This window comes from Rattus norvegicus, chromosome 2 (genome assembly GCF_021556685.1).
Source record: "Rattus norvegicus strain SHRSP/BbbUtx chromosome 2, alternate assembly SHRSP_T2T, whole genome shotgun sequence".
Taxonomy (NCBI): domain Eukaryota; kingdom Metazoa; phylum Chordata; class Mammalia; order Rodentia; family Muridae; genus Rattus; species Rattus norvegicus.
Genome location: NC_141535.1, coordinates 1,148,753 through 1,176,143, shown reverse-complemented (window position 1 = coordinate 1,176,143; position 27,391 = coordinate 1,148,753). Strand labels below are relative to the sequence as shown.

The 27,391-nt window shown below is 37.9% G+C and overlaps 2 pseudogenes; both read right to left on the bottom strand.

Moving 5' to 3' along the window:
* The window catches only part of LOC148006609 (uncharacterized), a 2,902,548-nt pseudogene that overhangs the window by 1,775,680 nt on the left and 1,099,477 nt on the right, over positions 1-27,391 (bottom strand).
* LOC147995891 (ubiquitin-conjugating enzyme E2 variant 1 pseudogene) lies at positions 3,432-3,912 on the bottom strand (annotated as a pseudogene).

Sequence of the window (27,391 nt, the reverse complement as noted above, 5' to 3'; positions counted from 1 at the left end):
AACAGACCTGAATTGTTTTCTTTTTTTGCTTTTGTTTGTAATTTTCCATAGGTAACAAGCAGGTGGATATCATAAAAGACACCTGAATAGACCAGAAAATAAAAATAGGAGTAGATGCATTTCAAGGGATTCTATAAAACCGTATTTTGCATACTTACCTTGTGAAGCACAGTTGATATTTCGAGGATTGCCTGTTATATAAACAGCATAGTTTGATATAAGGACAGTTTAGACTCTTTAAATAGAAAAGAATAAGAGAGATACATGTCTTGAAATAGTATAGAGAATGTGATACTTTATCACATGAGAATTAAAACTAAGCCACATAGCCTTCAGCAGAGGAAATGAGGGAGATGTGTGTATATACCTTTTGTAGCACAGTCTCTGGAATAAAACAAACAGGGACATTTAAATAAATATATAGCAGTATTTAAGACTTAATTTCTCTTCCAATATTTGCAATTACATAGTCAAACATTATATCTTGGAGTCATAGATCACTGTGCTATCTAGGATTGCACGATGAGGATGGCATAGTGGCAGCATAGCAAAATAACTGATAGGAAAAGCAGAGCAGTCAGAGGATTCATTCATATGAATTGCATTTCCTCCCTGCTGGGAACTAAGCAACAATGGGTGAAACTGTACAAGTACCTCTGTAGTAATTTGGTGTCTTGGGGTTATGTTCACAGGATATACAGCTGGAGCACATGGTGTTCAATTTATTTTTTGTTTGTCTGATTTGAATGTGATTGCTGTTAGTAAACATTTTTGTGATGATTGCTTGAAATTTATTTGCTCTTTATTAGAAATTGTAGAATCATATTTATAATTTGCAGTCCTGGGGTACAGGTGGTTGTACATGGGGAACAACTAAGTCATCAAATGATTAAGTCAGACTTTAAGTAAAATAACTTATGCATTATTTTACTAACACAAGTCTTAATTTTATATCTCAAATATTATTTTCTATTGCATACATAGATGAATTTTAGTTATTAACATTTGGTTGATCAATTAGTTCCTTGTTTATTAAATTGTAAATTTATACTTTCGTGTTGAAACTAAGTTCTTTAAAGTTTGCATACATAATTTTCATATTTATTCAGTTGATATTACGTGATTCATAAAATTCTTTCTCTTCAAATAACTACAACATAGATTTTGATTAGTTTAATGAACAAAGACTATTAAATGCACCTGTAGAAATTATTGATTTGAATATTGATTTGAATAACTATAGAGAATAATTTGATATTAAATACTCTGTAGGAGTGTGGGACTGCATTTTAACTATCTGAATTATTATGTTTCAAGGTTATGTTAAATGACTGTTTTTTATAGACATGTGCAGTATTAACATGACTTATATTCAAATCATTGTTCTTTGTCCTTCATTTTCTTTTTGACTTTTTTTAGTTTTTCATATTAAAAATGGTTTTAAATATTTGCTTCATGCATCTGTACATGTGTGCACAAATGAGTACAGGTACTTGCAAAATGTAGGAGAGGGTACCCAATTTCCAGAGCTCGATTGACAAGTAGTAATGACCCACCAAGTATAGATACTGGACACTGAACTTAGATTCTCTACTAGAGACCAAGGAAAACCCATAAGCCTTTTCTATAGGTCCTGATTTTAATTTTTGTTAAGGGTTTAGTTCTGTGTTCCTTTCTTATTCACGAAAACAACTTTGTCGAATTTGATACAAACAATTTTGTGTAAATATTCATCTTTAATTAATTGGGATTCAAAAATTTGGACTGTATTTCCTATTGATTTTAGTAAGATGATATCATACTGATATATACTATCACAAAATCCTTCATGAAGTCACCATGACTGAAAATAGGAATAGAGAAGGCTTAAAAAATTGGACTTCATTAAAGGTTGACATGTCCACCATTCCTCTCATTAAAGTAAGCTCATATGTGGGAAAAGATACTTCAAATCAATCAGTTGAGAATTTGCGTTATTCTTATACTATCAACTCAGCTTATTTACATTCTACCACTGTGAGCAAATTCCCTCCCCAGGTGACTGCCATGTGGTTATTATCATTGTCTTTTTGAATTTTTCTGTACATATGGCTAGTTTGAAAAATTTGAAACTTAATGAGGCTTGAATGGACTAAGAAAGAATCACCAGTGTTTCATTTGCTCAGTCTTTTTTTTCCTTTGCAACACCTCCAATTACCTTTATTTCAGTATGCATCCACATTTCAACATTTAGTGGTCGTGAACAGAGTGGGGAGCTTGTCAATGAGCCAGGAGCCAGGCCCACCTATCTGCAAACGATCTGTGAACATAGTGACACAGAGCTCCTCTGGGTCCCTGCCCAGGGTCTGAGGAGCAACACTGAAACCCGAGTTGGCAGAGTCAGGGCCTCATCTTCAGCTGTCAGACTCCACTCCAGACCCGATGGGTGGTCAGGGTGACTGAGAGCCCTGTTCAAACCTCTTCATCGTGTAAAAACAAAGCAATTATGGGAAAAGGAACCAACTCAGAACCTGTGCACCGAGGACTCTCCACATGGCCTTTCTCTAGGCATATATCCAAGGACCCTGAGTGGAGGCCCGTCTGAGTCGCCCTGTGACTGCTCTGTTCACCTCTAGACCTGAGCTCAAAACTCAAGAGCTGATGGTGGTGGCAGGGCCTCGGACCCAGAGCTCCCTTCCCAGGCTGGTGGCAGGTGAACAAGTGTGGTCCAGAGCTAAGGGAGGGAGGCTAGGCTTTTTCAACCTCATCTGATGGCTTCTGGCCACAGCAATTGTTGGGTGGTGATGGGCAACAAGGGACTTGAGGAGGGGAAAGCAGCACCCCTTGATAAAGGTAGGGAGACTGGAAGCTCTGAATTCCTCACCCGAGGCCAATTTCAGGGGAGGGGAGGTTACAATTTAAGCTTTGACCAAGGGTGGGAGTGGAGGAGTGGGGACCATGGCTTGGATGGGGCAATCACTTAAGACTTAAGAAAGCATGGGTACAGCCAGAGCACCCCAAGCCTAGTGGTGGTCAGTCCCACAGCTGCTACCTGAAACCTCCCCATCTATTCTATGGGCCACCACACAGCTGTGGCAGAGGGCGGGGCAGGCAAATGCATACCCAGGCCAAGTGCCAGCAGCAGGTGATTGTGTGAGACGTGTCTGTCCACAGTTGCGTTAGCTGTGCCCACCACTCCCAAAGGAAACCGATTTCAACACACCTTATTGATCCCATAAGTTCAACCAGGCAGACAGCAGTTATACTCGACAGATGATGTTACACAGCACAACTTAGGTATTTCAAATGGACAAGAAGTTAGTATCAGAGCAGTGTCTCAGGATGAATTCTAAATGGGGCTTCCCCTCAAGTACTTTGAGGTCTACAGATGGATCTAGAAAATTCACTACTATGGAAAATGAAGACTTGGGTTGGATGGGGAAGGGAGGCCGGGGCCTTGGTGACTAATGGCTGTAACACTGTCCTTCTGGTGGCTGAGGCAGCTTCATGTTCTCTTTTGACATCATCAAGCACCTCACTTCCTACAGGATGACTTTGAGGCTGTCGGAATTCTGTCACTTTGCCAGCACTGCCATGGCTCGTGGATCCACCACTCCATTGGAACTGCTCACGCCGTTCATATTGACTCTTGTTACAAATCTCACAGACTGGGATGCTTCTGGATACTAGTGTGGCCCACACTCTATCTTAAGGCTGCATATTCGGTTTTCATAAATTGTTCGTGGAGGCCCAATTATCATGCCTGTCTATCTTGTGAGTGTCATGTCCTCATCGTCCTCCAGACCCTAGCTAACTGTGCTGTCACCTACTCCTTTCTGGCCTTCTTCCAGCTCTTCCAACAGTCGGAAATCTCGAAGGACTTTTACTCCCGAGCCTGTGGTGGCTGCCATCTTGCGTCGCTATCGCTCGAAGTCAGTCCTTCCTTTCTTCCTCTACCTCTATGTCCCTAGCTCCTTCTCTCTCTCTCTCTCTCTCTCTCTCTCTCTCTCTCTCTCTCTCTCTCTCTCTCTCTTTTTACCACAGGGTCTCATAAACCCCAGACTTGACTGAAGCTCACTATATATCCAGTGATGACTTTGAATGTCTGATATTCACCAATAAATTGTAGATACGAACAACCATGCCTGATCTGGTACAGTTTTGGAACTCATCCAAGGGTGTCTTACATACTGGAATGTAGCCTGTCAAATGAGCAACTTACCAAATCTCTTCCTGTTTCTTCCTTGTTCCCTTCCTTCCTTCCTTCCTTCCTTCTTCCTTCCTTCCTTTCTTCCTTCTTTCCATGCTTTCTTTCTTCCCTTCTTTTATTTTCCTTCTGTTCTTTCTGTTCATGCATTTTGTTTTCATTTTGATTTTGAAGTTAAAACTATTACTCAAGTTTTCACTTCTTGAAACCAGAAAGCATGAGCTGTAGAGCATTTAGACTTTCATATGTAGGAATCATTGTGTACCTATAGCAAAAACTTTATACATTAAATGTGACAGAAGCATTATTGTCTCAAAGTACTGGCTCTGTTCTTCAATTATTGTTAGAAACTTTTATTATTATTAATAGTCCACATAATCTAATATGTATACTATGAACATCTGCATTTTGAAAATGACAAAGGGGTATAAATTACATTTTCAATGCAGTAACACAGAAACAAGCATTTTTCTAATATTCTCATTCTAGAGTTAATATTTTATCTATCATGCAAATGTATTTTAGAGAAATTCATTAAGGATTCTCCTCTTGCTTAATTGTAGGTGAGTTTATCAAAACTTCTGAGAAAAAAGGAATTCCAATGTGATTGTACTTAATATCTTAAAGTTGAAATTGGTACAAAAAGAACACTAGGGTGAATTTTTTTATAACTTCTGATTTCTTTGAATAGGCATTAGATTAGACATGGCTTGTGTCATTCTTATAAGTTCTTACAAGAAAGTAACAGAAGAATTCTTTTGGAACTTCCATAATTCGTGTCATTATTTGAAGAAGATGCTTATCAGTTTTATCTGAGGTTACTGTCTAGGTGAGGTGTTTCCAGGATGTTTTCATCTTATTACAAGAAGTCACAGAGCAAGGTGACAAAGAAACTTTATTCAAAAGCAAAGTGAGAAACACTGGTATTCAGTGTAGCTTTAATTTGTGGACCACTTGAGAAGGAGGAATTGTTTACTCAGAGTTCAGTGTTGATATTTCTGTTTTGATTGGCTTTTTTTTTTGATTAGGCAAGCCTTAATTAACTGTGAACATCAGTTACAATGATGCATTTGATTTAATCAAATGCATATTCATTATCACTAGGTATATGACATTAAACAGGATGTTTCCCTTGAAAGTTGTTCCAGAGGATTCAATACGACTTACTGATTATATATTCTAAACTGTCTCAGGCCAGTTGAAACAGATTTCTCCCTCCATTATGTGGATATGCTCTTGAATACTTTTGAATGGAAGTTGATCATGAAAGAGAAGTTTATAAACAATGTTATGTGCAGGGAGTCTTAGTCCATTGTTTGATACATATACAGCTTCATGCAGGTGAGATGAGGTGAGCAACTTCATTGTTAGGTATATTTCTGGAAGGTAGATTTTTATGCAGCCTAAATCAAGTGAAGTCCCAGGTTGAAGTGCTTTTCCCATACCTATATGCCTCATTCAAGGAATTTTAGTGCTTTTGCTTGTATCATTACTTAGGCTACAGTACACCTCACTGTTTCTTTGATGTTTGTTCAGACTCAGCTCAGTCAGTGAGTGCATCGCAGTAGCTGCTGGACTTATTTGGCTCTTGTTCTTTGTCTTCCAATTTAACGGTGACTTCTTCAAGGATCAAACAATTTGGTCATTCTATGAATATTAATATAACTAGTCATAAGCCCTTATCAAATGATATCCAAGTCTCCTATGCTGACATAAAATGGAATTGTCACTCCAGAGGCTTGCTGAGCTTCAATATGAACTTCTAACTTCATGATGAGTAAATAACCTTCATCAATTGCTTATAAGAAATTCATTTAAATTTTGACAATTATGTTGGGCCAGCAAGAGGGAAAAAGGACTTGCAGAACAAGCTTAACACCCTCACTTTAAGCATAGGAATCCATAGATAATGACCCATTACAGAAATTGGCCATCTGGCATATAAACATGCTGTGGAATCAGAAGACCTACGTGAACACACACACATGCAGCACACACACACACACACCCCAAAAATAATAAACTAATGTTTTTTTTAAATTTTCTAATATTAATATGTCATGCCCTTTCTTTATTCTGACAACTTATTTATTTTACATATGTGGATTCATGGTTCACAAAATAGTATTCATGATCAATGGCAATTATAAAGGTCAAGTGGACATTTTCATGAGTTCAAGGTTATAAATTTTGAATTTAATATTCCTCAGTACATGACCACCAAGAATTAGTGTGTGTGATATGGTGTGCATGTGTGTGTGTGTGTGTGTCTGTCTGTCTATGCCTTCATTCCTATGTGTTCAAGCAGAAGACAGAGAAATAAATAGTAACCTCTTTTATAACTTTCTACACAATTTTATCAATTCAAAGCCTTTCACTTATACTGATGCTGTCTTGCTGTGCACAAGCTCCAGAAATTCTTTCCCTGTCATCATAGCACTGGAGTTATAGCTGTATACAACCATGACTGTTTTAAAGTATGGGCACAGAAATTTGAATTCTCTTCTTTCTGCAGCAAATTCTTTCCCACACTAGGTTATCTCTTATCATCACTTCTGAGTAATTCTGAAGACTGCTGTTTTCACTCTCTGTAAACTTGGTAAATTATATTTACAGTCAGGATTTGGAATTTCTAAGGTCTGATAATAAAACCTACCCCATGTCGACTAAGAGCTTTTAGAATGTGGCCATTTCTATTTACTTTTCATAATTTCAAATGTCTCCTCCTAAACAGAAATCAATGTTTTGATAATCATAATCTAGAATGTTTCCAACTGATTTAAAATGTTACTTCAAATTGTTAATTCATTTCTTTTTTTGTACCATGACATGATTTGGGCTTCTGGAAATAGTAAGTTCAAGCAGAAATAAAAGTTTAGACATACTGTATCTACACAGCTAAGGCTTAAACAGCCAACAAGCATTTCTCTAACTGACATGTTTACAAAGGTGTCCTGTGAAAAAATAAACTAAAAAGTCAGAAATTTTGCTAGTTCAACACTCTGGGTACAAGTAGTTGAAATGACTGATCTTCTCTGTCAGACTGAGGATTTCCTCCCGATGCACTGCAGTGTCAGCAATCAATGTTGTCCCTTTTCTCTTGATCCATCTGACTAATTCCAGATACCTGATCTAACTGAAGCGGTGATTTGAAATATTACTGCATTCACTGGCCATTTCAGTATAGAAAGAACTGGAAATGATATCTAAAAGGAGAAGACCAAACTGAGCAAAGCATACTCTAGCTAATGCTGCAAGGTAACATGGTGATCAACATAGTTGGTTCCTGACAGACCTGTGTTTCATCTGTGGATGTCTAAAAGATATAAGACTGTGAAAATCTACTTATTCTTAGAGATGTAACATTCCTCTTCTGTTCATTGTGAGGAGAAAATTAAATTGATCATGCAATAGTCATAGTGGGAACTATGTCAAACTAATAACCATACATGATAGCAATTGTTATTTGGACTCTCTTCTTGATGCTGTTCTTTCACAGCAAGTCTGTTATCAATTAGTATTCAAAATATAACTGAAAAGAATGCCTCTACTGAAAACAGTTGCTTATCTAAAACCTAATAGAATACATATTCTATGAAACTCCACATGACTTTTCCTCTTCTTCTCCTTCTTCCTCTTCCTCTTCCTCATTTCTTCTTCTTCCTCTTCCTCTAATTCTTCCTCTTCCTCTTCCTCTTCTTCTTCTTTTTCTTCTCCTCCTCCTTCTTCATTCTTCCTCTTCCTCCGCCTCCCTCCTCCCCTCCTCCTCTTCTTGTTCTCTCTCTCTCTCTCTCTCTCTCTCTCTCTCTCTCTCTCTCTCTCTCTCTCACACACACACACACACACACACACACTTGCCCTTTCTTAGAAGATCTAGGGAAAGGCAAGCCTCAAATTCCTTATGTATGATAAAATCTTATCCTGATACCTGGGATGAACAGCTCAAGTCATTATATCTGGTTAAGTTATAGAAGAATGTATATCAGTGCCTTGTACATGCTAGGGATGCATTGTTCTGAAGTTTATCTCCAGCCCCCATCCACTTCCTAAAGCACAACATTTTCTAGCTTTAAATTTTTGAGGCAGCATCTCATGAACATTATGCTGGTTTTAATTTTACTGTGTAATTGAAAATGACCTTGAATTTCTGTTCTTTGCGTCCCTACTTCTCGAATGCTGGAAGTACAGCTGTGTGCTGCCACACTGAGTTTTTTCTTTCTTCCTTGCCAGAAAAATAATAATGAACAATTCATCTAATGTACAAGACATGTGGAGGAGGAGCTGTGACTCAAGATATTTGAGACACACACACACACACACACACGCACACATTCATATCACAGCTCTGTCTATTTGTTCAATTTTCACAGGTAAAGACACTGTATGTCATGTACAAAATCCCCATGCAAATTAATTTTAGCTAACAAACCAGTCAAGCATTTTGCTCCTTCCCTTTATAATTTGTTTGGCATGCTAATCACTATACCACACCTCCTTGACAACTGTTTTGTCTTGCAAATTCACAGATGCACACTCAGTGTAATGGCAGTTGACCAGGAGAGATTTTGCTAAAGTGTGTGTTGTTTTGTTATATCCAGGTTCCTTTAATTAAAATTTCAGACCTATGATATATCCTTATGGAAAGCTGCACTTTGTTTACACTGAAAATACTATCTTTTAGAAATATTAAGGGTTGATGCTGAAAAGATGGTTTAGTCAACAAAGGGCTTGCCACACTACATCAAGACCTGAGTTTGAGCACCAGAATCCATGTGCTGCAGCTTGATTTCTATTACTAGGATAAAACATCATAACCAATTACAACTTAATACAGAAACAATTTGTCTTAAGATTAGATCATCATAAGGGAAAGTGAAGGCAGAAACTTGAAGATAGAAACCAAAGCTGCCACGAAGAAACACTGCTTAATTCTTTGTTATCCATGTCATTCTCAGCCTGCTATCTTCTACAACCCAAAACAAACTGCCAAGGTGAGGCCCCACAATATTCCTAACTCCAATACTCATTCTTTACAAGGAAAAGACCCAGGACCAAGTCTTTTGGAAACATTTTTGTCAGAATCATAGTAGGAGGTATGCTTCAGATTATAGTCTGCAACAGTTTTGCTTTATAGGCGAAGCCCAAGAGAATTCATTTTAGGAAAGATTCCTGATATTAATATATGTTTCTTGTTATTATTAAACATATATAGCAATCATTAGGTACTAGCCCACCCCTTTTGAGCAGATAGCTGCAGATCTACGAAGATGTACTCTCTTGCAGTGATTCTATATAGACAAATAGATGACTTCTTAATTCTTAAGGATGATCCTACAAGAATTACTGAAATATCAGTGATTATTAAGCTCTCTTAATAGTAGTACTGCTAGTAGATCCCTTTCTGATAGTCAAAACTGCAATGAGAATTCTGTCAGTCTCCCATGTGTCACCAAGTAATTGATTGCTAGACAGTAACCATACTTTCTATTACTCAAAACACATTCCAAGAGATTGTCAAAACAATTAACTAAGGTCACGTAAAGGGAACTAACAATTTATTATAGGTAAAAGAAGATAAAATATTGTCTGGGTTAATCTATACAAAACTTCACTAATAGCTTAGTTATGGTTTTCAACTCTCTACGAACCTGTGAACATGTCACAGGTGGTGGATGTTTAACTTGATAATTACTCCTAATGGCTATGCATGTAAATACTCTCAGTTGTAAACTTCTATGTCATTTATGATTTGCTTTTATGTGTGAACGTGTGGTGAACTTTTTAACATGTGATCATGTATTCTGAAAATTGTATATGTACTGAGGACAAAAAGATGCGAAAGAGAATGTTTCCCTTTTCCCATTCAGGATCTTTCTGCTTTCCCCCTTAGATAGCTTTCATAAGAAATGTTTTACAACTTAGTAATAAATATTATAATCACTTCTCAAAGTACCCTCCTTTTCCTGTAACTTCTGACTAGCTGGTGGAAAGTTCTATCTGTGCAGTTCCTGCTGAGATAGCACAAAGTCTACTTACTTAATCCTTTGCTGTTTTAGGAAGAGGTGTTAAGTGCCAGAAACTTGCAGTTTCTAGGCAGTTCAGCTACAGTAGCAAGGTAATTTAGTCTCAGATAAGTAAATTTTTTTATTATTACACAGCAACCCTAAATATGTCGTAAGACAAAGTCTTATCCCTGTATCTTGTAAGGAACAGTCGTATCCTCTCCCGATGCTCTTTCCTTTCTCCTCCTTATGAAAAACTAACAAGAAAGAAGACCCTGCCAAAGTTGGCACTGGGCACATTCTTTTTTCAGTTGAAGATTCCTCTTCCCAAATGACCCTAGTTTGTTTCAAGTTGACAAAAGAAAGTAGTCAAGCAGTATGCAATGTAAAAAGGAGGACAACTAAAAAATGTCTAATTCTACCAGTGAGAAAATAAGGAAGTTAAGCAGAAATAGCTCTTGTGTGCTAGGAATAGTCAGGTTAACCAATTTTCAAGATACAGCTTCTGTTATGAAAACTTATCTCAAGAAGAAGATATTTAAAGGAGATAAAGAGGAACCTTAATAAGAGGATTAAAGGGGGACAGGGATGAGGTGGTAGGCTATTATAGGGACTACTGTGACAGACAAGTAACTATAAACACCCCTTGAATATACATTTGGGACACTACCAGTGTAGAACCTTCCTAAGCTACACACACACACACACACACACACACACACACACATTATATGAAAGGAAGATAGATGGAGTCATCAAAGATGAAGTTCTAAATAGATATCATATGTCACCATGTAAAACGTTCGGCCAGGAATACCTTGCATATTGTTAAATCATTGATGAAAGACGATACCATAGATCACCCCTCCCATCACAGGCCATTCTTCTGGGTATTATTTACTCTCTATAACATGATCATAAATGTATAGTGCTGAGGATAACATACAATGTCAAACATGGAGAAGTAGATCCAGAGCCCAGATAAATGTTTCAATCCTACTGACTAGAGTTTATGATGCTGGAAGGGAAAAAATATTTAGATATAAGCCCTATAATCTATAACAGTCAGTTGATTAAAAAATGTACTCACTTAATAGTGGTATAAATGTATGAATAAACAACCTCTTTTCTTTTACATTGTATTTGAGCCCCACTGTGTGAGACAGAATTCATATCTGACACTGATAAAGTAGCCACAAACCTGATAATATATATGTATATGTATATGTGTATATTCATATTTATATATATGAGTGTGTTTGTCTGTGTGTATTTTCACATACATTTAGAGAAAAGCAATACTTTTATTATTCTAAAGGAACATAGCAATAAAATGAATGGCTCCTGCTAATGTACTGTTGTTATAGGTGTAGATCAGTGCCATGTTCTGCCTTCGTAAGAGAAGCTTTCTTGAAGGGAACTAATATAGAGTTCGGATAGTGATGGAATTTTGAGCTCTCTATCATAAGTGAGATTTTTTTATCATACCGCTTACCTAAAATATCAGGCATCTGTATGGAAGAGGAGGCAGAAAGAATGAAAGAGCCAGAGGTAAGTGATGACTTCAAAGAAACCGTATTTTCAAAACACAATCATACAGATACACATATGAAGTCATAGGAACTCTGACAGCTTGCACAAGTTCTGAGCAAGCTCAAACCAGATTAAAAAGCTAGCACTGAGAAGGAAACATATATACAAAGTCTCATCCCCAGGCAAGAAGCTGTTGGTGATTTAAACTTGCTGACAAAGCGAAAACCAATTTTCTCCAAAGGCGTATGATGGTATACAAACTTCACTCACTAGAAAGGAAAAAAAAAAACCTGCCCTGGAGTGTTGGGCAGCACTTATTGCCTCTAAAATTCTTTGTGTGTCTCTGTGTATACCTTGTCTTATTTTGTTTGTTTGGGTATTATTTTGTCTTATTACTTTTGTGTTTATTTTTAATTGATTTTTGGGTAGGCTTTATATTCTTAAGAAAGGGAAAGATAGAGTTCTAGGAAAAGCATAAACACGGATTTGTAGATAGGTTTGGAGTATTTGTGTAGATTTCAATGAGAAGAAAAATATAACCAAAATGTATTTTCTGTAATTTTATTTTTTAATTAAAGAAGTAAAACTTTAAATAGATAAATAACAAATAAGGTAGGAAAGAAATGAAGAAGACTTTGGATGGCAACCTCTAGTTTCTACAGTCACCTATACCAAAAGGAATGCACACTAAGTAAACACTAAATTTCTACAAATAACAGTGGATAAGAAAAACACTACACTCACAAAAATAGAAAAAAATTAGGGTTTATCAAGTAACAATTAGAAAGTATCATTGTATTGCAATAAAAATTTACTTAAAAGTATGATAGTTTAATCTTGTATGTTTTAGAAAAGTTGGAAGGCATAAAAGGTCTGACTTTTCAGGCCTCTTTTGGTTTTAGAAAAGAGTTTAATTTAAGAAACACGTCTATCTGCAGCATGGTCTTTATACTGGAAGAACAAATTCTTATTTTATTCTTTTCATGGCTATTTATACTCATCACGGTGATTAATTTTGTTGTCAACTTGACAGGATCTAAAATCACCTAGGAGACAAACTTCAGGAAATATCTGTAATGTGGGTTCTGAATTTAATTGATTAATGGGGAAAGACTCCACCTATGTATAGGCAACATCAGCATTCACCTCTTTCTATTTGCTGACAATAGAGGGTGGGTTACTAGCTGTGTATTATTACTTTTCCTGTGCACTGTATCATGAACTCTAATCTCAAATAAGCCATTTATTTGTAAGTAGTCTTTTTCAGATATTTTGGCATAAGAACAGGCAAAGGAAAAAAGATATTTCATGTGTAATTTGTCATAATTATACAGGTAGGATGTTAGAAAGAAAAATGGTCCTTTGTCCTCATGTCCAAGGATAGTGGCAAGCTGGATCCTTAGATAATCCCAATCTGGTCCTAACAAATATTCCTTGGCCCTAAGGTAAAAAGTATGTTTAATCTATTTCTAGATTATATTTGATATTAAAAACTATATTGGACCCACAGATAAGTTTACATACATCTATTTCTTGCCCTTGGTTTTATCTTCTCTGTAAAGTATGGCATGGGTATGTCTGAATATGTTTCCTCCTTATGTGGTAGAATCTTTAAATAGAAGAACCTAGCTTTATGATAACACATACTGCTCTTCTTTTTTTATCTTTATTAACTTGAGTACCTCTTATTTACATTTCGATTGTTAGTCCCCTTGCCAGTTTCTGGGTCCAAATCCCCCTAACCCCTCCCCGCCCCTTATATATGGGCTTCCCTCCCCATCCTTCCCCCAGTACCACCCTCCCCCCACAATCCCGTTCACTGGGAGTTCAGTCTTGGCAGGACCAAGGGCTTCCCCTTCCACTGGTGCTCTTACAAGGCTATTCATTGCTACCTATGAGGTGGGAGCCCAGGGTCAATTCATGTATAGTCTTAGGGTAATGGCTTAGTCCCTGGAAGCTCTGGTTGGTTGGCATTGTTGTTCATATGGGGTCATGAGCCCCTTCAAGCTCTTCCGGTCCTTTCTCTGATTCCTTCAACGGGGGTCCTGTTCTCAGTTCAGTGGTTTGCTGCTGGCATTCGCCTATGTATTTGCTGTATTCTGGCTGTGTCTCTCAGGAGAGATCTACATCGGGTTCCTGTCAGTCTCCACTTCTTTGCGTCATCCATCTTATCTAATTGGGTGGCTGTATATGTATGGGCCACATGTGGGGCAGGCTCTGAATGGGTGTTCCTTCTGCCTCTGTTCTAAATTTTGCCTCCCTATTCCCTCCCAAGGGTATTCTTGTTCCCCTTTTAAAGAAGGAGTGAACACATACTGCTCTTATTTTGTGTGTGTGTGTGTGTCTGTGTGTGTGTCTGTGTGTCTGTGTGTGTGTGTGTGTGTGTGTGTGTGTGTGTGTGTGTGTGTGATATACATGATAATGTATGGGTATGTTTGCTGACAGAGGGGAGTGGAAGACATAATGCATCTTTCTCTACCATTCTTTCTTTTTCCCCTGATACAGGGATACTCTGTCCCAACTTTTACAGACATATTAATAAATCTTTTTCCATAGCTACTCAATTTGAACACATTGCTTGTACGGGAATTTCCCTTAATTAATTGATTGGCTAATAAAGATGAAAAGAAGCCAATCATTGAATGAGAAGGAGGAGGTGAGTCTTCCAGGTCCTAGAAAGGAAAAGGGGACTAAGGAAGAAGAAAGAGGCTTTAAACAGGGAGGCAAGAGGGAGAGGAGGAAGGATATAGACTGGGAACTGTTAGCCCTGGTAGCAGCCTCCACCACAAGAATTTCTAACATAGAATAATTGGTGAGTTTAGAAGGATAGATTTCACACCTAGTGGTTGTGTCATCTGTTTATTTTAAACAAAGAGTACTGGTGTTTTCCATTCTAAGTGACCTAGATGAGCATGAGGGAAAGAACATAGCCAGGCGGCATTCAGCTAGGGTTTTGAATGGAAAGACTGTACAAAAGTCCAAGATCCAGAGGAGAGGAAACCACTGGAGAGCCCAGGCTGGCAAGAATGTCCCCAGAACTGCCTATGGGGTGGTGAATTGGCAAGAGAGTGATCTTGGAGATTAGGAGAGGTAGAGCTGGCATTTGTGAGTGAGGCGTTGGCTAGGAAAAACACACAGTCATGGATCTCAGACTCTGTACCAGGATAGGAACAGACACCGCCAATGCCAATACATAGCTGACTTTAGCATGGGTTCATTTTTAAAGCTACATGGCTACAATAACTCATAACATCCAAAGCATGTGAATAGTGCAATGGACATAGTAAGGTTTTTCAAAATTTGGCTTAACATGTGTACCTCAGCTATACTATAAAGAGTGTGTAAAAAACAAATCTAGCTATAATCCCAGTAAGGAAAATATATATTATTTATTTGTTTTGATGAGCATTCATTTTTTTCTATGTCTTTTACATGTTTTGGTATTTCTTGACAGAAATTCATATTAAAAAATGTTCATACAACAACTTTTGGTATCAATTTCTCTTCTAGTTTTCTTTATGTGCTATGAAAAACATTAGAACTAAAAGAAACTTGGGAAAGAAAGAGTATATTTAGCTTACACATTTAAGGCAAACCCCATCATTTAGGGAAAGGTTGAAGTGGGCTCTTAAAACAGTAACAATGGAGGCAGGCTGCTTGGGGACTCAATCTGGTTTGCTCAGGCTCATACTTAACAACATTATAATACATCATGAGTGAACCTTCAGAGGGATTGGTGTCACCAATAATAGACTGAGTCTTTCTAAATCAATTAGCCAAGCAGTCTCTTACAGACAGGATGTTGAAGACAGATTATTTCATTGAGATATCTTTTTTGGATGAATCTAGGTCATGTCAAATTGACAAGGCTAGGGAGGTCATATACTTCCTCTATGTCCACGAATGTACATTCATCTGTTTTATAAATGGTAGGATTTTTCAGGAATACATGTTTAATAAATTTAGAAGAAAACTATGAATAACTTTATAGAACTGTTAACCTACTTAGAAAATCTCATCATTAGCAATTTTCTGAAGAACCAACACAAGACAAGGGAATTATGGCATTTGAACACACACACACACACACACACACACACACACACACACACACACACACATGACTTGATAATAAAGAGACAAAGTTCTGATTTATCTCTAAGAAGACACCACTGGATTATATAGAGCTGATTATTATATTTTATAAGCACAGTCAAATAAATTGGTTTTCCTGAAACTCATAAAGTTACAGTCTGAACTTACTTATCAAATAGTTTACATACATGCTAGTTGTGTATCTGTGAGAATTGGCTACTGAAAAATGTCTAGGTTTTTTTGGAGATCCTATCTGACATCAGTGTTGTTAGTGAGCTAATGATCATTAAGCCAATTTCAGCAACTATCCCAAATATTATAATATTTGAGATTTCAGAGTACTCAGGATATGTACCAGAGACAAAAATAAGTTTAATTTATTTAATATTTGTATGAAACAAGATTTAATAAGTTTTATTTTTTTTTACATTTATGGATACATATATATGGATATGGACAGATGAGAGCCATTGCTGAAAAAGTTCAAAAGTAGGCATTGGATTTTTCACAGTTGAAGTTACAAACTGTTGCTATCCACTAAGTGTGTTTGCTACAAACTGAACTAGAGCCCAGTGAAAAGCTGCAAGCACTGTCAACTACCAAGTGATCTCTCCACTTCTTATATAGTATACTTTCAATTATGACCTGAGGCATTATTAAATCTTTCACTGAAAATAGCATGAGCATCTTTATTACAAGAGGAATCTTTGCTTAAATTTGTTTTTGACAAACTGTGTAAGAAAAGCTATTAACGTTTACACAGTCCCCAAAATAGCCGAAAAGAAACAACACAAGAAAGAGCTTAAACACCACGCATGTGCGCGCACGCAAACACAGACACACCCTGTTTCCCTCCCTTATACATTCAACCAATGTTGTGTTGAGACCATTGAGTGCAACCATTGATTGTAAAGTTTAAATTCACAGAGGATGGAAGGAAGATGGAGGAAGACAAAGATGATCCAGATTCTGTGTGGCATTAAATAGCCCACAGGTAGCTCTGAATATCTTATAAGGGATGGATACTTACAGGATAATTTGTCTTATCTAGTTCCAGAGGGAGAAGACTTCATCATGGCTAGGAAGTATCAAAGCACGACGAAAACCTGCAAGATCACACCTTGTAACAGAAATCCAGAGCAGACAGAGAACCAGAAGTAAGCTGCCTCAGGCTCCTGTCACCATAGCCAGAGCTGCTCTGACTGCCCTGCCTTCCCCTCCTCCATGAGTCCGGTGTCCTAACTGGCCACTACACACAAACCATGGATAAGTTGATTTAGTCGAATATGTTGTCACAGCAATGAGAAGAATAACGAATACCATCATCTCTACCTTTTCACAAAGCATTCATTCACAAGAAAGAAGTGAGTCTCTGCTATCATCAAAGACCAAAGCTGTTAAAAGTCACTATTTGTGCAGTTTCCAGGGATGACAAGTTCAGGTTGAAAAGAGAGCATCAAAGTTATTCAAAAGCTCTTAATGTTGCACAAAGCCGATTTCACTACAAAGCCTTAATTAAAAGTCACCCCTTAATTATTTATGTGCCACCCAGTGCTTCCAATGATTTCCCTAGAAGTGGCAGCTAACCTTCTGCAGAGTAGGGAGCATTGCATACAGTGACTCTGTGACATTCATTCAGACTACTCCCTGGTTCTTCCAGTCTGCCTTCAATAGCAGAGAAAGGTGAGAGCTCATGAGGACTCTGATGAGATTAAAAGCTATGAAAGTGCTGGTATTTGGGGATACTCATTTAAGGCCCAGAGAAATGTAAAACTCTAAGGTTTTTGTTTATTTGTATTGTTTTGTTTTTGTTTTTTTGATGTTTTAAAAAGTCAGCTCACAGGAGAACAATCAGGCTGAGACTCGAACAGATTTTAAAGAACTAATAACAACGCTGATGAAAGAAAAGTGATCAAGTTATCTAATGCAGCCTCCTGGTGAGCAGACTGACTCTGAGGTTGCAGGAGCAACTGTCTGGCAAACTCCAGCCCTGGGCAGGTGAGCTAAGAACACTTGAGAGAGAAGGATCCCAATCTGGGCCATCTCCATAGTCTCCAAAGCAAAGAGCAAGGATTCATGGGATTCTTATATTCCTAGCTCTTGGAGGGTGGAAGCAGGAGGAGCAAAGTGCTCAAGGTCATCTTTGGCTATATCAGTGTGTTTGAGGCCAGGCTGAGCTTTGTAACACCTTATCTCAGAAAGCAAACGCGCAAAGGAAAATCACAGAAAACAAACAAATGAGCCGCATAGGCACTCACAACACCTCCAGCATCCTGACAGGACAGGAGAAATGAGTCGCATAGACACTCACAACTCCTCCAGCATCCTGACAGAATGGGAGAAATGTCTTTCCACTTGGACATCTATGGCAGGAAAGCTACAGGCCGTGAACTTTCACATTTTGATGTGCAGAGGGAAAATTGAGGATGTATCCTGGTGTCCACGAAGCAGGTCAGCCAATATCTGTGAAGCTGCTGGTGGGAGGTGGTGGGAGAAGGTATTGTGGGAAGCTCTGTGACCAGTGAGACTCAGGATAGGAAAACATCCAGTCTGTTAAACTGAATTTTGGATTCACAAATCGGAGTCAAAAAAAAAAAAAAAAGGAAAAGGAAAAAAGAAAAAAAGAGGTCAGGTTCAGGGTTTTTGGTCTTTCAGTGATTTGAGTGCGTTCCTTGATCCATTTGGAGTTGAGTTGTGTTCTGGGTAAGAGATATGGATCTATTTTCATTTCTCTGTATGCTGCTATTCACACCATCTGTCTGTCAAGATGCTGACCTTTTCCCCAGTGTGTAATTTTGTTTGCTTTGTGAAAAACAAGGTGTTTTTACCTGTATGGAATTGCATCTGGATCTGAGTCTTCAATTCTATACATTGACCAATGTGTCTATTATTTCAATAATATGCTGTTTTTTATTACTGTAAGCTTTTTAATACAACTTGAAATCTGGGAAAAAAAGTTTAAATCCACTGTAATGACATGTATTCTGTGTTTTTCTACAGTTTACCATACAAAGTTATCCCTTCAACCATTTCCATGGACATAAATATCAATAATTTATCAATTAAATTCAAATACATTCATTTAATCAATTTCAGGTTAGTCTACCAAATCAACTGCAAGACCTCAACTCAAATATGAGGGATGATTCTACTACAAAAATCATAACTTTTGACAACTTATGGCCTCTATAATTTATTATTTGAGTATGTGCTTAGACAATATACCCTGTAAACTTAGCTTGGCTTAAAACTCATGAACAATATAATGTAGCAGTTTGATCCAGTTCTTCCACACAGTGCCATGCTCCGAGAACTAAGACTCAGACTCAAGATATATTTACAAATACCTTGACTATATAGTGAGGCTCTTCTCTAACTAGATCACAATTTAGAATAACTGACTTATTTTAACCTACATTCTGTAACATGCCCACTTAACCATGTTCAGGTACTGTGTGTCTCTCTCCTCACGTCTTCGAAGGTGAATCTCCTGCCGCATTCTATCTCAGAATTATGATTTCTCCCAGATTTCCCACTTCTTATTTACCACCTAAATAATAAGCCGTCAGATTTATTATTAACAAGTGCCACAGTCATATCGATATTAGATATTCTCTCAATAATCCCCCTTTGAAGTACAATAAATGTCTCTTTTTCAAATATAAATTGAATAAAATTATAAAAATTATAATAGTTATAAGGTGTGATATATATTTACAATGTCAAGTCCATAGTATGTGGTAATTAAGAAAAATATCCTACTATCTATCCTGTCCTGGTGAGTTCAGAGTTCTGGATCTAAATCACATTTTATCCTAACTTGCATTAACAACCTAAAACCATCTTTTTAGGTCTAATAAATCCTCTTAAATATACCAACTTAAGCTTTTATTGAGACTATGATTATCTTGTATTTAACCCCAAAAGACAACTAAGAAGAAATATTTCCTGATTAAATAGGAAGTGCAGACAAACACTTTCAAAGTTTTAAAAATGGCAGACAGTTGGCTGTCGAGACCACTTCAAAGTATTCTAAGACATTGGAGCACTGTCTTCAGCTCTCTTGTTCAAAGTATCTGACAAACCTTATGTGGAGAAGGAATTACCAAGGATTTGCTTACCCTGTATTGGCAAAGCTTGGCAATCAAGTTCAATGCATTTGTTTTCATTTTGTTTTGTTTTCTTTTCTGGATGGCATTCTGTCTGCCGATTAAGTTAGGGCACTTTCTTTGCCCAGAGGCTAGCTTGCCACAAATGAAGACAGCTCTAAATGGAGTTTCTTTGGAGCTCATCATCTTCTTCTTCTAAGTTCAATGAGGTATAGCTGGGATCTGATATGTTTTGAAAGACCCTCAGACCGAGGAGACTCTTGCTCCAATCCTGAGGATACCCACCACCCCACAAACATGTGGGACTCAGTCTTGATGGAAAAACAAGAGGTTTACTTTGGGATACCAGTGCACTGGGGCTTGACACGGTCCTCACACAGGAGGAATGTGAAGAGCCCAGACCAGCAGAAATATACAGCTTATACAATCATTTAAGGTTACACAGTTTCATTAGCTCAGCTATTGTGGTGCCAAGGATATCTGACTAGGCAGATGTTCTTGTTCTGGAGTTTCTGAGAAAGGGATGCAACCATATCAATTCAGCCATTTCAGTACCAAGGATGTCTGACTTGATATATGTTTTTCCATCCTGGGGTTCCCAGGACAAAGACCAAGGATATCTGACTTGGCAGATGTTTCTCACCTGGAGTTCCCAGGACAAGGCTATAGCTATGTCAGCACAACTATGTCAGTACCAAGGACATCTAACTTGATATATGTTTTTCATCCTGCAGCACAATCTATAGTGGTCAGTCAGCTTCCTGGAGATGTTTCTTGCCTTGTAATTGCCCTGCAGTAAATATGATCTATACCATCTGTTTTATGATTGGGTGACTGCCAAGAGAGTGGGTGGGAATGTGCTTTCTGTACTTTCTGGTCTATTGTCTAACGTCTAGGCTCTAAGCAAGGTACAGCTTTAAAGATTCTCATTCTTAACAAATGGCTGCACCTGATCCTTTCTTATCACCCTGGACAAAGCTTAAGTCCAAGTGGATCAAGGACCTCCACATCAAACCAGATACACTCAAACTAATAGAAGAAAAAGTGGGGAAAAATCTTGAACACATGGGCACTGGAGAAAATTTCCTGAATAAAACACCAATGGCTTATGCTCTAAGATCAAGAATCGACAAATGGGATCTAATAAAACTGCAAGGCTTCTGTAAGGCAAAGGACAGTGTTGTAAGGACAAAAATTCAAACAACAGATAGGGAAAATATGTATACCAATCCTACAACCGGTAGAGGGCTTATATCCAAAACATACAAAGAACTCAAGAAGTTAGACCACAGGGAGACAAATAAACCTATTAAAAAATGGGGTTCAGAGCTAAACAAAGAATTCTCAGCTGAGGAATGCCGAATGAATGAGAAACACCTAAAGAAATGTTCAACATCTTTAGTCATAAGGGAAATGCAAATCAAAACAACCCTGAGATTCCACCTCACACCAGTGAGAATGGCGAAGATCAAAAACTCAAGTGAGAGCAGATGCTGGCAAGGGTGTGAAGGAAGAGGAACACTCCTCCATTGTTGGTGGGATTGCAGACTGGTACAACCATTTGGAGATCAGTCTGGAGGTTCCTCAGAAAATTGGAAACTACCTGAGGACCCAACTATACCTCTCTTGGGCATGTACCCAAAAGATGCCCCAACATATAACAAAGACATGTGCTCCACTATATTCATAGCAGCCTTATTTATTATAACCAGAAGCTGGTAAGAACCCAGATGACCTTCCACAGACGAATGGATATAGAAAATTTGGGATATCTACACAATGGAACACTACTCAGCTATTAAAAACAATGACTTTATGAAATTCATAGCAAAGGGATGGAACTGGAATATATCATCCTGAGTGAGGTAAGCCAATCACAGAAAAACACACATGGTATGTACTCATTGATAAGTCAATATTAGTCCAAATGCTCGAATTACCCTAGATGCACAGAAGACATGAATTCAAGAGGGATGGCCAAATGCGAATACTTCACTCCTTAAAGGGGAACAAGAATACCCTTGGCAGGCAAAGTTTAGAATAGAGACTGAAGGAACACCCATTCTGAGCCTGCCCCACATGTTGCCCATACATATACAGCCACCAAACTAGATAAGATGGATGAGGCAAAGAATTGCAGACTGACAGGAACCGGATGTATATCTCTCCTGAGAGACACAGCCATAGTATGGCAAATACATAGGCGAATGTCAGCAGCAAACCACTGAACTGAGAACGGGACCACCATTGAAGGAATCAGAGAAAGGACTGGAAGAGCTTGAAGGGGCTCGTGACCCCATATGAACAACAATGCCAACCAACCAGAGCTTCCAGGGACTAAGCCACTACCCAAAGACTATACATGGACTGAACCTGGCCTCCAACCGCATAGGTAGCAATGAATAGACTTGTAAGAGCACCAGTGGAAGGGGAAGCCCTTGGTCCTGCCAAGATAGAACCTACAGGTAAAGTGATTGTTTGGGGGTTGGTAAAGGCTGGGAGATGGGGAGGGGAACACCCATATAGAAGGGAATTAGGAGGAGTTGGGGGATGTTGGCCCAGAAACCAGGAAAGGGAATGACAATTGAAATGTAAATAAGAAATACCCAAGTTAATAAAAATGGAGAGAAAAAAAAAAAAGAAATGGCTACACTAATATCAAACAGGTATCTTTCAGTTTCAATATCAACAGAGTTCTTAAATTAATAAAATTATGTTTAAATGCCATATTCTCTGAGTGTTTGGTACTTTTGAAGGACTTCTATTTATAGCCTATTTCAACAATGAAACATTGTTAGGCCTTTTTATAAAGGCTTAACCTGTAGGATTGTAAACTTTATCTGGAATAGGCTTCATGCCATAATGCCCATGAAATTGTATTTTAATGAACCTATATTGCTAAGCATCATCAGTTTTAATCTGTAAAGGTATATCTAAGATAGCCTTCATTTCTAATAAATGTGTAATCTCAGCATTATCCTCCTCAGAACTGAAGGCAGAAAGCCATTGTAACATTTACCAATGTTACACTGTATCAAATTTTCCAAATAAAATTAAAACACAACCTATTGTATGGCATTGCTTTTATTTAGGATTAATAAGCAGAATCTGTATTCTTATTTCAATATATTATATGCCTATGAGCTGCCATCCTGATTTCTCAAGCTCCTGTGGAACCATTCTAACTGGAACTACATTTTTTGATTTTACTATAGTAAATTACAGATTGTATTCTTCTGAGGGTTTCCTGTTTTGATTTAAAGATGATTTCAACCTCTGTTTTATGATCTTTAATCTAGTATTTAATTTCTCAATCTCCCACATCTTCCTTATTCTGATTTCTCCCAAAGAGGACATAGAGAACTATAATGATTGAAATATAGCCATTTGCATGCTTATAAACAAAGCAAGATCATATGAAATCCATATACCCTGTGTCATTGCGCTTTCCCTCATCCCAAATATAGAAAACATTTTTTGTTTTTAATCTCAAAACATCTCTCAAAGGACTTTGTTTTACCAATTTTAAGTTTAATGCCCTACAAGTTTAGCTGCCTATGGTTTTTATTTTGTGTATTGTGTTGTTTTTATCCCAGCACTAGTTTTGTAATGGCAGACCCGGCCAAGCCTTTTCAACCCTCTATGTTTCTGATCTGCCTAGGCTTCATGGCTACAAGACAAACTCTCTTCAGCACGTTTTCAAACTTGCTGGGAGAAGTTGTAACTATTGTGCCCTCAGGCTTTGGCCACTTTTACTTCTTTTTTAAATAGAATAGGCTTCTTTTCCAGCTAACCTGAACCCTGCCCCAACCTCATCCTACCACCTGCCTTAAGCTTGGGTTCTAATTGCTATAAATTGAGTGTCACTATATAGTAATTTGTCTCGCCAGCAGGAACGACGCGGCACACACAGGATCCTACTGCAGAAAAGTTTTAATGCGTCTTGAGAGGGAGAGCATAAGCTTACAATGTGGAGACGCTGAGTGAAGAATAACCGTCCCTTATATAAGAAACTATCCTCGCCTAGGACGTGTCACTCTCTGACTGGTCGCTGCCAATTATGCCAGATGACGTACCAAAACGTACGTGTCCCTTTGAGTAGGGAAGTTACCAGGCGCCTGCTTATTGCCCTTTTTACTAGGTGCGTTCTGCCGGATGCCGGTGCCATCTTGTAATGGAGTATGTGAGGACAGCTCCTCACATATGTGAGGACAGCTCCTGGGACAGCTCATCACAGTAATTAAGATAGGCTTCCTTTTGTCTGCCCTCTTCAAAAGCAGAGGCATTGCTCTGGCTCCACACAGGGGGTCGTGGGGTGGAGGAAGAGAATACTAACTGCTTTGACTCTGTTCAGGGACTGGAGAGTACAGGATTTGATGAGCAGAGATGGGGGCAGGTGTCCTGTGTTTCTTTACTAGACAAGATGAAAACTTGAGTTCAAAGCCCACATTAAATCAGACACCATCATACTCATGCCTATAACAATAATGCTAAGATAAATAGGAGGTAGAGAGAAGAGAATCTAATTTCAAGTTTACTGGTTAGCTGGCCTGTAGTATATCTGCCTCAAATACCAAAGAAATCAGTGTCCACATCTGAGGTCATTCTGTTATCTCAACACGTACACTTGCATGCATGTGAAAGAATAAAAAATGCAGCCAAAAAGTCAGAAGCTTAAAAATGCTACCTCACCCCTAAGGAGCCATAAATACCTCAAATTCCAGCTCTCTGCCTGTAAGTAAGAGGTCACATTTCTTGAGCCTGCTCTCCCAGGATCCAGATAAAAGGGCTTAAGGCCCTTAGATAGGTGATCCTATCTAAGAGAAGAGGAGGCTTCTTCCAGGAACCAGCTGAAAATAAAGTTAGATTACAATCTCAAAAGCAATCTTGAGAGATGGGAAGCTTCTCCTCGTGATTTTTCACTGGTATTCTCCACATTTTCCAATGACACCATCCCTGCCCCCTTGGGTTGTGACTTCTTCCTTTAAATAACCCTTCTCCCAGCTACTGGGGGTTGAACTCCTGTGCCCCTGCGTGGGATATGAGTCTCGACCCCAGTGCACTGGTTCCTATTGATAAGCCTCATGTGATTAAAGCAAAGACAGTCTTGTGTGAGTTCTTGGGGGGTTGTGTCATCCCGAGACTTGAATGAGGGTCTCCCATACAACAGAAATACACACACACACACACACACACACACACACACACACACACGAATACTTTTAAGAAGAAAGAAAAGGGCAGTCTAATAAAATAAGAAAATACAGTAAAACTAGAAATAGATGAAAAGAAATTAGCTACTGTTTGTGAGCATCTTGATGGGAATGAATGAGTTAGTTAACTGATCCCTATACACTGTACCATAGATGTTTGGGCCACCAGAGAAAAGAAAATGAATCCTACAACATTTAAGAACTTGTATTTGAACATAATAATTTATTGCAGGAGATAGAATAGTCATAACATTCTTTTTTAAATGTTTTGATATACTTTATTATGACAAATTAGATAGATAAGAACTTAGAAATGGATTAACACAAAATCAATTCCTTGTTAATGTAAACGAAGAAATTTTGTTTGATTTAACTTCTAGCGAATGTAGGCTCTTATTACTGTTACATTTCAAAAAATCTAAGGCTCCAGGTGAAATTCAAAGTGTTCATGTACTTTAAAAACTTCTAAAATTATTTTAATTGTTTAAACCTTGACATTTTAAGATGGCCTTCTCTTTCTAACCTTAACTTTGTGAGACTTAAAATTCTGAAAACTAATTCATATGAAGAAATGATGTTTATACAATTTACCAGATCAGGAATGTTGATTGATTTTAAATTTTAAATGTGGCAATCATGAACACTGGACTGAGAGAATGGGTTTTTAAACAAACAAATCATGTGGTACTAGCTTAATTGGGTTGGAGAGTCAGCTCTGACAGAGACAATCAAATTGTCAGCCACTGAGTACGAAAGACCCCCACAGTGGGGAGACCCTCACTCAAGTAAGGAGACCCTTACTAGGTCAGGATCTAAGGACCTTATCTTTCAGCCATTTTATCTAGGTTCTGGGAGAGCAGGCTCAAGAAATGTGACCTTCTACTTATTACATGTGGAGAGCAGGGTCTGGAATTTGATGTATTTAATGATTCTTAGGGGTGAGATAGCATTTCTAAACTTCTGACTTTTTGGCTGTATTTTTTATTCTTTCAGTAAAGAGAAAGTCTTATTTGATTTTGTCACTGGCAAGCCTCCGTCCAATTACAGGGACTGGGCTGACATAGTTCCAGAATCAAAGAGGATTAAAGGGAGATATTGTTAGGCAGATTTTGAGTCTGAACTCACCTCAGTCTCTTTCTAGCCCTGTGACTAAAGTGTTTGCAAGCTTCTTCACAACATGACTACCCAGAGCATTATCACAGAGAAGGAACTTTCATGAATCTCAAATTTTCATTTTGACTTCTTTATATGTGTGTGGAAGGGGCACATAATAGAGAAAGATGTCTGATGCTCCTGGAGTTAGCATTTCTGCAGAAATGAGCAGCATATTGGGTTAACCATTCAAAATGACAAGAACTTGACTGACATATAAGACCCTTTTTAATGCAGCGTTAGGGAATTTTCCATAAGGGTTAGATAACTTCTAATATAATTGGTAAGGACAAAGTAGTCACACTAGTACAATTTTGAGTGGCTGCTATGTTAGTTTCATTTTATATGGTGGGACCTTGAAGAATTTTAGAAACCAGCTAATTTTGGCCTTGTCATCTCTTCTAGCTAGGTGTCCCAGGAGCTGATACAGCTCCAGAGTTACGCTGCCTATGTCAGGGCTGTCACAGACTAAAGACCTATTGTCAGTGTCCCTCTCTAAGGAACCCAGTATACTTTTTGGGGAATTGAACATGTTTATTCCCTAGGTTTTTAGTCTTCTCACTATCACCTTCTATATGTAGTACCAAAAATGATGCTGAACTTTTTAATTAAATTAACTTATATTAATACTTCATAAATGTAAAGAAGTTCTCCACCAGGCATTTGGAATAAAGTTTTAAGTGAAAATGACAAATGCAGAGTTAAAAATAAAAGACTTATTTTTATTTTTTTGTGTGTACATATGTGTATTTGAGTCTGCCAAATGAGTACAGATGTCTCCAGAGTCTAAAGAAGTGGAATGATTCCTGCAGCAGTGCTCTTAACTGCTGAGTCATCCTTTGAGTTGACAAATATAGGCATTTAATGAATGTATAAACAAAACCAAAAAACAAAATGGCAACTCCTTCTTGTAAATTTTAAAAGTATAATTAGATCTTTATCAAGGAATCTCTGTTTTAATTTTTAAAATAAAAGTGTGAAATTGAATGGAGCCCCTGTCAGCTGTAAAGCAAGCACAGGGGAGTGAACAGCTCCACTTCTCTCCAAATACCCTATACACTATCATCTTCCAAGTTCAGGATAATTGTTGAGGGGATGGGG